Source organism: Chaetodon auriga, chromosome 4 (genome assembly GCF_051107435.1).
Source record: "Chaetodon auriga isolate fChaAug3 chromosome 4, fChaAug3.hap1, whole genome shotgun sequence".
Lineage (NCBI taxonomy): Eukaryota > Metazoa > Chordata > Actinopteri > Chaetodontiformes > Chaetodontidae > Chaetodon > Chaetodon auriga.
Genome location: NC_135077.1, coordinates 17,634,740 through 17,649,002, shown reverse-complemented (window position 1 = coordinate 17,649,002; position 14,263 = coordinate 17,634,740).

Sequence of the window (14,263 nt, the reverse complement as noted above, 5' to 3'; positions counted from 1 at the left end):
ATATTGCACTGAATATTTTGGATATTCCACTGTTTTTCCTTAATTCATCACAACTGAATAAAAAAAAATGAAACAGCGAATTGAAGGCTGTGAAATCAACAAATGTATGATTAATGCAGTAAATTGATGGAATGGTCTAAAAATGTTTTAAATTCCCCAAACTAATGGTAGTTTAATAGATTTTAGGCACTTTCTTATCACGCCTGTTGTAATTAAAGATGACAGAATCAAATTGGAGGACACATTTCTGTAAAAGCTGTCTCTGTTATCAGATTTCACTTAGAGGGACGGATAAACTGCAGGCGTAAAACATTTTGCTCTTCAGAAAATGAATGTTTTCATAAAACAAATAGAAAATGATGTCCTCATATCAGTTTACATCCTGTATAACCTTGATGGCTCCTTCCATTAGACTGTGGAGCTTAATGAAAAACGGCCAATAACTCTGAATTAAACCCCAACAGCCAAAACTTAAGAGTGCAGACTGATGTGAGCCTACAAGAATACAGCTGTTTTATTGTGCTCACAGTTGACAGTTTGACTTGTCATAGCAGGAAGAAACACATCACTAATGACATTAATGATGGTTCTGCTCTATTCAAACGTCCCAGTCAGTGAAGACAGTGAGGCGGCACGCACAATAACAGCATCCTGACAATGATGCAGCTGCTGCAGACTGAATTCATTACTAATCATTTTATTTACACCTGTGCTTCCCCACCGTGACATGTCAAAATGTCAGTGAAAAAAGGTCCATTAAAGCACCGCTTTGTGATATACACACTACGAAAAGGCCTTTTGTGCTTCTGTCTGCAGCCTTAAACTGTTGCTGTAATTCCAAACCAAGCCTTCATTTCTCGTCTCAATATCACCTTGAGACATAAAAATGATTGAGACAGACATGGCGAGAGGATTGAGGATTTGAACGTGCTTGTGGTTGAGCACCGCGTCCCACTGGAGCAGCTCTGGGTCTTCAAAAGATCTGTTACGTGTCTGACTTCACAACTTTCAGTCTTAAGTCAACTGATTTTAGTTGGATTTTATCAAGATAAACTTCTTCAGGTTTTACTTTGCCTTGAAACCTCGAATGCAGAGCGCTCTCTGAGGGCACAGGGAGAAAAATATTTTTAATACAACTCAAATATTAGGATAGCAACAAAAGGGGCCATGCATTTGAGCTTTGACTAGATGCATGAGGAGAAGCTGGAATGCAAGAATTTGTTGAATGCACATTTCCTCAGAAAACTAAAAAAAAAAAAAAGTTTAATCCTCAAACCTGAAGCACAAAATGACTAAACTGAATGTGAAATTAATTTACTAACTCATTTCCCCATATTAAGTGTGTCTAAATGAGGCCAGACCACTTAACTCTACACAGAAATGCAAAATTGCATCATCAAAAGGATTTTCTTGATTCAACAGACGTGCCACTCAAAATAAAGTTCTTAGTGTTTTGGCTGTATTTTACTGCAGATGTTCGTGGTTGAAATGAGGTTTTGTGATTGACGTCCCGGCTTTTCTTGGCAGCAGCTGGAAGATGTTCAACTTCTCTGCTCCACAATCTTCACTCAAAACATTTTTACACTTAATATTCTAAGTTAGAGATAGCAAATGGCTAAATTTATACACCATTCACGCACACAGCCGCCTGCCCATCAGAAGCAATTTGGGTTTCAGTCTCTCGTCCACAGATGCTTCAACATGTGTACAAGAGGAGGTGGGATTCAGACTGCCAACCCTGTGATCAGTGGACGACCTCTCTACCTCTGAGCCTGTATTGTTTTATTTGCATTTATTCTGAAGAGGCATCTCTCCGCTGTGGCTCTTCTTGTTGTTCCTTCCTGCTAAAGGTTTTGTTTGTGCACATGTTTTGCGAGTTTTTGCTCATCCAGATCAAAGCTCTCTGTTATACAGATGGTAAAGCCCTTTAAGGCGAGTTCACAGTTTTAGGCTCAATCAATAAAACTGACCTGATTTGATTTTGTATATTTGAAATTAGAGATCAACAGTAAAAACTGTTTAAATGTCAGATCAAAAATGTTGCAGTTGTACCTTTCTCTGGACAGAGGGCGCTGTTAGACCAGATTTTAAGAAAAAAAAAAAAAAAAAAAGGTACCTCTCCTGAAAGAAATGTCCTCTTAACCCTCATTGAAACAGAAAAGGAAGCGAGAGGTGGTGAATGAAATGCACGGTCAGCAAGCAACATATAAGCAATGAACCAAGTCCTGCTCAGACATAATGTTCTTTACTCACTCAATCAGGGACTTTAGTGTTGTGGAAGACGTGACGGCACACACACATAAGCACATAAGAACAAGTTATTCTGTTAAAATGCTTCCATGACTTAAGTGTCCAGCTGCAGTGGCAGTGTACTGAACCTGTGCAGTGTGTGTCTGCACATAATGTTCGGCTGTATGAGGAAGGGAGAGACGAGATTAAAATTCATCCAGGTAGCAACACACTCTTCTCATGTAATTAGCCTAAAAGCCTTTTCATCAGGTTTGGAACAACACCTAACACACACACACACTAATGGACACCACCGCAGTCTGCTTATACCCACTAATATTCTACATTCACCTCTTAACACTACTGGAAAAGGCATCTGTGTAATGGCACCATTGCCTTGGTGTGTGTTTTTGTGTTTGTATGAGTTATTTATATGCTAATGAATTTGGAAGGGCATGTTGAGTGGTGAGTGTGTGTGTGTGCGTATGTGAGTGTGGGAGAAGAAGCCAGGAGTCACGGCAGCCGGAGAACAGATGGTGGAGGGGAACCTTGAAGACGTAAGTATGTTCTTTTTCTGAAGTCATAACAACACGACTGTGGCTCCATCCTGAACTATGTTTACCCCCCTCATCCTCTTCCCTGTTATTCCCACTTTACTCTGATGAATTTTTTGTTATTCATGCACACTGTCTGAATGCCTGTCTGACTTGAGATACTTTGGCACCAAACACACTTTTTGTACCTGACTGAAATGCCAAATGCAGCTGTTAGCGGTGATTGACAGGCCCACACTCCAGTCAGCGCAACATGCTTCTCTTCTTCCGTCTCTAATGGCAGAGCTGCTCTCAGTGCTCCATGTCAGAAAGATGAGACCCAGTGGGCTGAGTGGCAGTCAGTATAGAGCATTTGCAACTTTTCTTTGTGTTTGAATCTGACTGCTCCTGCAGCGCTAAAGGAAGATTCTGGGGCCTCATTTATAAAAAATGTTCATAGATTTATGCTTAGTCTTAAGATCATTTGCCACGGTGTGCTTATGCTCGATTCATAAAGGATGCTGAGCCTAACAAGCCTTGCTTAAGCAGGTTCTAAGAGTCCCATTTGTAACTTACACATCTGTGATCTATAAATATCAAATCACCTTAAACCGGCAGCACCTGCCTTGAGAAACTCTTATATAATACCAGCATAAATGAGGGTTTAGTCACAAATAATCATGGCCCAAAATAGAAAAGCAAACTTTCTGGAGGATGTTGGGAGACTGAAGTCCAGCAACACGTGTTATTCAGTGGACTAAACCGTGAGCTGACAAACAAAGCCGAACGTGCAGCTTGGCCGTGTGTCACCACTGCCAAGCTGCAGCAGGAAGACAAAACTGTGGCTGATATTAAAAAGAAACGGTCTGACCTTAAACTGCAAGGGAAAAAAAGAATAGCCATACATAACCGCAGCATTAAAAATTAAACAGTAAAAATAATGACTGCAGGTCTGCTAATTCTGCACACCTGTAATGGATAATTCATGTCACATGACTCATAAAGCTCATGCAAAGTTCACCACAGGCTTGGACGTGCCTCGGACAACCTGGGTCTGATTTTCATAGTTACCCATCAGCTATAATTATACTGTACACACCAAGTTAAAGTGGCTATAATCAACAGTTTTACAGAAATAATGGACATAATGTAGTCCATGGAGACCGACTCCACAGCCACAAAGAGTGTAAATACTGGCCTTTCATTAGCTGGGTGGTCAGCAACGTAACTTCAAATGAACACTGATGTTGCTCCGTATTTGCTGGATCTCTGAATAGATAACTGTTTGCATAACAGTTACCATTTAAAATGTGGTGATACGTCACTGTTTGTTCCTCACGGTAGGTTTAATTGCAGTGATCTGCTGCAGCATGGATACATCGCAAACAAGAAGCTCAGCGGGGCAAGAAGTAAGCAATCAGATGACCAGACAGATTTTAAACAAACCCCTCAAAAAACATTATTTCCCAAACTGTCTGTCCCAGTCTTTACTGGGAACTGCTGAACAGTTTCAGATACAACACCAGAAGCATTTTCCAGCTGTGTTTGTGGCCACAAACAGGATCTTTTCCAAACCCTATGATGTGAGTTTTTTGCTTTAACCAAGTGGCTGGGCCCTCTGGGGCTGAAACATGAAGCTAATACAGAAGTGCTAAAAACTGCAGTTCTTTGAATGGCCACTTGAGGCTGCCACCAAAAGTGAGTCAGTCCCCATAGGCTGCCATGTTAAAATGCCGAACTTAACAGCAGATATAAACATGTTAATTTCCCTGTTCATGACGACTGCACAGGCTGTTGAATTTTTATTCAACTCACTTTAAAAATTATATTAAAGCTTAACGTTCTACATATTTATGGGAATGGCTGCTCTGAGTGACAGCCAGCCACTAGGTTTCAGCAACTAGGCTTCTTTCGGCGTGACTCAGCTCCACCCATGCTCCACCTCTTTGTCCATTTTAGGATTAGCCAGGAGTCTGGAGGCTTCAGACACTGTCAAGATGGCAACAGCCAGAGCCACTGAGCTTCACAATGGTCCTTTACCGGCTGAATGCGCCGCTATATTCACCAGCTGTATCTGTGTGTCTGCTGCATCGTCCCGTGCAGGTAGTATACTTTGGGTTTTTGGAACATTTCTTCAGAAACAGCTGCCTGCTGCTACGAGAGAAGTGAGGGTGAACCAAAACTGTTAAGCTGCAGGCCTGACGACAATGATCGGAAACTGGCTATAAAGCTCCATAAAGCCGAGGAGCGCTGCAGATTCAGGTTCATCACAACAAGCAGCCGCTTTCATATTGACATTGTTATTATAAGAGGAGAGATTACGGCTGCTTTAAGTCCCCAAACAGATGGCAAAAGTACAAAAATAAGAAATATTGAATTATCCTTTAATTGCATCGGAGAAAACTTTGAAAATCACGTCTCAGGAGCAGAGTTTTGATTTAGTACTGAAATTTTTACGCTATTAATTGGTTAGTCACTTGCCAGAAAATGAATCATATTTGACATTTTTTTCAATATTTAAGTTGTTTATCAATGAAAAATGCCAAACATGCAGCTTCTCAAATTGAATCTGCTTCTTTTTTTCTCAGTACACTGAACATCTTCAGGTTTTGGGCTGTTTATTGGACAAATCAAACAATGTGAAGATGTCACCTTGGGCTCTTTAATGCTGTGATTCTTTCTAAGCGAGAATGAAAATAATCTTCAGCTGCAGATATGCTTTGATTCATATGTGGTTTTACTTTGAGCAGTGACTGCAGGATGTCACTCATTCATGCCTGTTGTTGATCTCTGCACTGATAATGATGTTTAATGATGTATTTGTTCATATTATAACTAATAATCCAAACCTCCAAACTATACCCAGAATGGTGTTCTAGGTGTGGGTCCATTCATTTGCTCACAGTGGAGCCGAGACTCTGGCTGGCTTCTTGCATTAATACATGCGAACGCTGTATTTCAACACCTCGCCACCCACCAGCTTTTCCCTGTCTGCAGGCCAGCATTTTCCATTTTGCTCTTGAGGCATTTAGCTGGCACTCTTATTCAGAGTAAATTAGCTTGGATGGAACAGTAGAGTGAGCTCCAGATCCTGTATGACTGAAATAATAAGCAAGAAAAAAAAAAAGGACTGCAAGGTCAGAGCCTTGCACTGTTACCATGCAGTTTTCTAAGCGCCATGTGAGGGGTAAGGTGTTCGGAAAAACCAAACACAAAGGATTTGTCAAAGAAAGTAAATGAAAAGGAGAACAAAGAAAATGTGATTTGGTGGGGAGATGAGGAATGTCTTTTGCGTCATAGGAACTTATTCTTTCTGAAAATGGAGAGTCACTTTGCAGATCTGGATGGTGAGAGAAGATAGCTCCTCCACCATTAGGGAGTCAATAAAAGAAAATGGCAGGTGGAGTGGATTGATTAACAGGCTGGAACTCGGAAAAGCAGCTTAATAAAGCACAGAAAAACCCCTTTGAGAGATAGAGGACAAAAACAGTGAAAGCAAAGACTCTAATAGAGCTAGATTTAAATCCCCTATACACCAATGGTACACTCACACAGGTGTTTCCACTCCATTTGACATATTAGACTTCTTTTCAGGACTTTGTGCATACATGCTGCGCCTATTTGAAATCTTCATCACTCTCTTGTTAGCTTGGTTGCACCTGTTACGATGAGACAATGTCCACCTTTATCATTCTTAAGGCCTAATTATGCTCCACATAAACCGCAACGTGTTGCCCATGTTTGAAGAGAAAAGTAATTACACCTATTCCGCACGGCCCCACTCGAAGGTGGGGTGAAAAATAGGTTGAATACACTCTTTCTGGTAGAATCTCACTCCCTCATTGACCTCTCTGTAGTTGCGTCGATGTGACCAATCAGATACAGATGGGGATAATGGCATTTTTTGGACAGTTCCTCTCTCTCTCAGAGACATTCATGGTGTTGGACTCAGTTGTACAGACGCTAAGTGAGAGGAGAAACCTGTGAGAAGACATGAAGGTCTCGATTGAGTTCAAATCCTGGCTTGCTTCACATCCGTGCTGTGCAGATCTGTCTGCCTCGAAAACTCGTCTAACCAGGTACACATTTATGCAGCATGGTATTTCAGATCATCCCACGCAGTAATATTCGTAACTTCAAGGACCTTTTCTTGTAAGCTAAATGATTAGGACATCTTAGAGTGAAAAATAAAAATACAAAAATAAATTGCAAGATGCACACCCCACAATTGGAAAAAAAAAAGGTTTCAGATACTGTTAGAAAGGCCACTGCCTATTGTTCCCAACAGCCCAAAAAATGTCCGAAATGACCCAGTGTCCCTCTGACTGGCTCGTGTTTGTTGCTTGGTTTGGGTCAGGGGTCATAGACTGTATAAAGCATGGATGCAGTTTCCATGAAGTCACCCACAGGTTCCTGAAGAGTCATTGTGAAGCTCAGTGTCAGTGGCTCCGGCCGTCGCCATCTTGGTAGCGCATGATTCCACTAAACTCCCAGCTAATCCAAAAATGGGGTGGAGCGGCCTGGTGAGGCCTGGTTACTGAAACTTAACGACTAGCTGTCACTCAAAGCGGCCATGCCCATCATCATGCATTACGTTAAGCCCTAAGAGAAGTTAAATGAGTGAGCTATATAACCTGTACAGCTGTGAAGTTTTAATATGGCGGTCAATGAGGCAGCAAGATTCTGCTGTAGGTCTAGTTGGTGCACTAGACATGAAGGAAGGGGATTTTTTAAATTTTTCCAACTTAGACTTTGCCTTTAAAAATAGTTATTTTTATTTTATCATTTGGATTAACTTAGTTGAAATATTAATATGTGGCTGAAGTGTGTGTGGCCATGTTTTTGTGGTTAAGTGAGGGTGAAAGGGATTAAAGGTGGAACAAAAGTGAGCCGACATGTAGGTACACTCACTTCATTTTTCCTAGGAAGTGGTAGTAAACCAACCTCGGGCTGTGTTCACACAGCCTGGTGCAGCAGAACAGTCAAAGAGAACAAGCGGGGTAATCACAGATATTACTTCCACCTGTCCTTTTCCTGCTATGAGAGGTCAAAACATGCTGTGAAAAATGTCTGCTAGGAGTTTGGTGACGTGAAACAACACCCAGCTTAGCTCCACCAAACCCCAGCCTGTGCAAAGGCCTAATCAGCCAGAAAAAGTGAGAACACCTGCATGGGTGTGCAGAACCATTTGAGATCAAATTGTTCTCAAAGGTATGTTTCTTACCGCGGGAATGCAGGGCGTTTTGAAGCACAGAATTAATTAGAAATCTGTGAAGTGAAAATCAAGTAGACTAAACTGAGAGTTATTTCCATGCTTGATTGTATCACTATTGATTCTCCATCATCTACATTTCAAGCTCACATTATGGTATTTTCAAGGAATATTTGAAGGGAATTTTACTCTCAGTTTGAAGCAGTCTCAGCTGTATCGTGTCTCTCTGCAGGCAAGCAACGCTCATTCATACAGCACCTTTCACAGACACCAGTCACAAAGTGCTTCACAATCAAAGAAATAAAATCAAGCAAAATCAACGTCTCTGTGCTGCGTGAAGATTCGCCGAAGATCAACATCCTCATATGAATCACATTTAAATGCTCCATCCACACAAGAGTCACTTATTTTCCTGATTAGGACTCTGCTTGATTGACATCGCCCTAAATATCTCATTAGTGCTTCTGCACCTTGTTAAGATGGGTCATCTTGTACTATAGAATACGAGCTGTCGCAAATCACTTCCTCGTTCACGCAATCACTACTCTTCATGTAATTCACAGTCAGTACAATAGGGGGCAGTAAATCGACATTTTGATCGTCGTTTCATGCCAATGTTGACAGATGTAGAGTTCTAACACTGTGATTTTCGCAACTATAAATGTGTCACATTGCACATTATGAGCTGAACAGGATGTACATCCCTTTGTTCATTTTGACATTTTCACCCACTCTTGTATATATTAAGTAAATATAAATGCAGAACTATCAGTATTCAGCTTTGTTCTCATCCTTATTTTTAGCTGTATGTCAGAACTGTGTGTAACAGTGAGAGCAACAACAAACCGGAGTCAAATTCTTTGTATGTGAACACATACAGAGCTGATGCTGATTGACTGCCCACTCTTTTGTTCCACTGTGGGAATGTTTAGGGCTCCATACAGCATCTCAGACATCAGACACCTAAATAAAGAGAGTAGCACCAGGTATTCCCCTGCATAGCCCCACCAAACTTCAACCCGATCGGAGGCACAATCAGAGAAATGATTTGGAAACACCTGTGTACGTGTGCAGGGTCTTCAGTATTAAATGGGCCGTAATGATTGGCCTCTTACATGATGGTGTTTTGAAGAAACAGATTGGATTTTGGGGTAATTTTGCTCTTTTCTGTTTTCTTATTCATAACTGGAATGAAATCACTTTAGATGCAAATAGACTATATTATAATTTTATTTGTTGCATTTCCCTTCTCTGTTTGTGTGTATGAATATTTTCTATGATATTCTGAGTGATTATCACTAATGACTCAACATTTTTATAGACGCCAGTGTCATTTTTGTTGTGTTTGGGGTTCCTGGCAGCTTCTCACTTTGTTATATTGATAAAGTGATAAGCCTGACGTACTTTATAGCGAGCTGAAAATAAGGAAACAATGCATGTGGGTGCAAAACAAAGACAGAGAGGACTGCAAAGACAATCTGCAAATACCAGCTATCTGTTCATTGCTAAGTGTCTTGTCAGTGTTGTGGCACCTGTTAAAGTGGTGCAACTTGCACCTGCAATGAAAATTTCTAGACCACTTTTGCACTTTGTCACACTGACCGAGCAGAAAATTTGTCATTCTTAAAAAAAAACGTAGCTTTTCTTCACAATGCATAGTTTTGATGACTCAACCAAGCAGCGGCCAGAATCTTTTCGACCTTACATGATGGCCTTTTAAGGATTTGAAAGGAGTTCAGGAGTAAAAACAGAGCTTCATTTTCACTTTTCAGTCTTGGATTCACATTATTGAGTTTACACACAGCAGGCCTGTCAAGTCACATTTGCTCGATTGAATGGTGGTGTGAATGACGCCAAGATTAAAGGGTTTTCTTGCTAACATGAAATAAAATTTATATTGATACAATCTGTCGAGTTATTGCATCATTTAGTGTCAAACCTCTAGTCCCATCAAAGTGATGGCGAGTTTTGAAATAAGCCCTTTTCACAACAGATATTTTGACTTGTCCTTGTAGGAAAAGTACTGGTGTTGCTATTAATATTATCCATGACTTCGTTCTGTTCAACTGTCCCAGTTGTGCTTCTCCTTCTGTGATGAAACATCAGTAGCTGTGTCTCCATCAAGGTGTTTTTATGCAATTCTGCCACCGAGCCAAACGTTCATTTCTTATCTCACTATCACCTCGAGACATGAAAATGTTTAAGATAGATATGATGAGAAGACTGAGGATTTGAATTGTGGTTGCAGAGCAGATCTGAGACCTCAGTGAGACGTCAACTATGACCTTTTGTTTGCTTGTTTTTACAGTAAAATCACCAAAACAACCTCAAATGCTGTAATACGTATGTATCCTAAACAGACGATATAGATTCTTTGGAGGAACTTTCTGCTGCCTCTGCTGACACCCTGAAAAAGGAGCTAGACAGAGGACACAAGGCTGAATGTCTAAATCTAAGAGTTTTCTGTTGGAGTTCATTAGTTTTTTAAGTCTTTTTTTTTTTTTTTAATGCCCTCAAATTTTGTATCGTTCTCTGATTGTTGGCTGAACGGCTCACCCCCTCTTAAGTGTCTTGAATGTTCTCACACTGTGTGTCTGTCTGTCTGTGTGGGCACCGTCAAATACACACTTCCATGACTTTGTGACGGGCAGTAACTCTTGTATGAATCTGATTGTGCTGACCTTCAGGTCACTGCTGCACGGGCTGATGATGAACAGGTGGAAAGACACATGAGTGAGAGACGAAAGGTGAGAGGGACAAATGAATATTGTCACTTCTGCAGAGAGGGAGTGAGGAAACAGCTGGCACCTCACACACACACATACACACACACACACACACACACACACACACACACGCACACAAACATTTTCTTCAGTCTTTCCATCAATTAACATTCAGTTGAGATCACGTTGAGCACAAAGCAAAGAGATCAAGATTTTTGCATAATGGATGTATTTGTGACACTGTGGGTGAGCTGGTGTTTGATTAGTTCTCTCACTACGCTTTTCTACCCCGAGATCATCGCAATGTCACTGAAACACTGCTCGACACACACACATGCACACACACGCACATCCTTGTCTGTGTGGGTGTATTTCTGAAAGCATGTGTTTGGTAAGCGTGTTGACTTTGTGCCTCCGCTATCTGAAATGGCATCTTCGTTGTCTAACCCTTAATTACTGTGTTCATGTGTGTATGCATCGATGTGTATATCTGTGTGTGTTTTGTGTGTGTGTGTGTAATGAGGAAAACTGCCATTTGGGAAAACCAATTACCACAGGTAAATAACATAACCCTTCGGTCTAAGATTTAGCCAAACAATGAATTTATAAAGATGGAAAAACCTCCTCTTACACATTCCTGGGCGTGCACACACACACACACACACACACACACACACACACACACGCACACACACACACACACACACACACACACACACACACACACACACACACACACACTGGTTTCAGCATACTTTTGAGAACATGCCATTGACTCACATTCATTCATTGCCACAATCTTAAATTTTACCCTGTAAAATGAGCCTCAGGCCTGATGTCTTTTTCTCTAAAATCTGCCATTTTCTCTATTAGGATCAGCAAAGATTGTGTACTGTTCACTGTCCTCTGAAGTCCTCACAAGTTTAGATAAACCCCACCACATGCACACATTTCCTCTGGGACTGACTGTAATTATGAGTTTGGCCTGGAATGGTTTGATAACTAATAAAACTGAGATTTCTAGGGAAAATAAGGAAGAGAAAATTAAAGTGCTGGAGTGAACAAATCCTAATTAAAATAACGCAATGTTTATGGTGTGCAGGACACAGAGAGAGAGAGGAGGGGATGAAGACGTATTGGCATTAGAGCAGGGAGGAAGAGGAGAGGGACACAGAGGGTGAGGAGGGAGGGTTATCATATTTTCACAGGAATTTCCTCATTTAAAATCTTCATTAGGCGCTCCCTCACTTTATGTTTGTTCTCAGCTCCTCCATCATGCCACAGCAGCCTCTGGTCCTCTTCTGTGTGGAGCGATAGACTCCACCTCATTGTGTGCGTGTGTGTGTGTGTGTGTGTGTGTGAATGACAGAGCCAGCAAAGCCTCCATGTCCAAGTACGTGTGCATGCCTGCTCCTGATTATGCTTTGAGCTTATTAATTACAACTCTTTGTCATTCATCCAGGTTCCATCAGTCACCACACAGAGCGCTCCTTCCTCTTCTCTGCCATCTTTTTCTTCATTTCCATTACGTTTCTGTCTCCTCCTCCTCCTCCTCCTCCTCCTCCTCCCTCTCACCAGAAGAGCAAACACCTTTTTTTTTTGTTTTGTTTTTTGCATCACAGAACAAGAGACTTTAACGTGTGAACAAATAATTTGCTCGTCTCTGCAGTCAATCTCTTGCAGCTGTCACTCCAGGACGCGCCTGTTGATTTGATCTTCTCTTCTTCTCTGTAAATAGGCCTGTCTGAATTTAATTGTTTAACACACATAGGCAAAGGTATAGATCTTAATCGGACTAATCCTGGATTACAACTCTGCTGTCAGATGCTGAGTGTGCGTGTGTGTGAGGCTGTCTGATATTTGAGTGAATGAGTGTGTGGATCTTTTTGCAGTTCACACATAAATCTCTCTTTTTGCTCTTTATTCAGATCCTCATCAGCTTCCACTAAGTAGTGAGTATTCCACCATGACATGCACAAGCTCAACTCCTGCCAGTGTTTTCACACTATTCCATCGATCAATTGGTGACAGTAGGACACCAAGATATGCACCAATGAGTTAGCAAAGGCAGGAAAGAAAAGACTGCAAGTTAGTGAATCTGGATGTAAACAATCCTGCAATTAAAATACTTTTGAAAAGTTGGCTTTGCAGATGTTTTCCGAGGAAGGAAGTGCACATTTGTTAGACCTTAAGGAGTCGTTTTGTGTTTTTGGTGAGTAACACTGAATGTAAACCTAACTTTTCTTAATCCATAGGCCACCTTGAATGTTTACCAAACATGCTAAATATTGTCGTGGACTTTCGAGCAGTCTTCCCCTTCCTCGCCTGCAGAGGAGAAACTTTGAATTCTCACAAATAGTCAGCGGCAAGTTTATTTAAAATGTTTCTGTATTAGACATTTGTGAGGCAGCGGCACAAAAAGGTTGTATAACATCTGTATATTAAGCCGCAGGCTGCAGCAAACAGTTATAAAGTCAAACATGAAATCTTAAGATCTTAAGCTGGTGAGATTTTTTTTGCATTTCATTGCTGTTTTTGTCAGTAGAAATAATGGTAAAATGTTAAATGTGCATCCCTTTTTGTTTCAGTGACTTTTTGATGAAACATCTATTTTTGATATTTTGGTCTTAAGTTCCGTATTCCTGGCAGAGGAAGTGCAGCTTGCGTGAGTTGTGGTGTGTTATTCTGTATGACATTTTGCATAAATAATAGAGTTTATGCAAATTTTAATGTAGCCTCCACAGTCAGTCATGAAAGTCGTTCTCACACGAGCATTAGCGCTGAGAGAACAATGACGAATTAATGGGGCTGACTCGAAGACTGTCTGCGTGCGTACGCATGTGTGTTTTACTCTCTAAATACTGTATGTAAATGTGCCAGTATATTTGTATGGATGCAATGTGATGGTGTTTGTCTTCATGAATAGCTCTGACATTTTCATTTTTGGGAAAGCTGAACAAATCAGTTTTCTCTTTTCTCCCGCAAACTTCTCATCTCTGACAGAATAATATTCCACTTTAATGACACTTTTAAGAACAGTCTTTGTGTGCATTGTTGAGGCATTCACTCTGTGTGTGTGTGTGTGTGTGTGTGTGTGTGTGTGTGTGTGTGTGTGTGTGTGTGTGTGTGCATGTTTGTGTGGAACTGTGGGGCACATATAAACACATATATGACCTCCTTCCCCTGTGTACTCTGCAAAGGCTTCAGCTTTCCTGCATGATTGAACACACACAATGCAGCTGTCCAAGTAACCCGCAACAACCAAAACATGCCCGTTCCTGACCCACATGTCTGTTATTGATGTCTGTCTCCAACCAGACTATACACACAGACACACACAGTCACATCCATACATGAACACACCTAAGACACCAGGCGAATGAGCGCTGAGAGAGAGAATTGTGTTTTTTAACTGAACATCCAAAATGTTTCACGAGCTTGTTGCTTGTCATTTGTAAATGGACCTCGGAGCTTGTTGAGCTGCGAGATCCAATAAAACCTTGGTGATCATATATGATCAAAGAGCATCCCGTCGCCCCAGAGACTGACAAATGTTCTTTAAT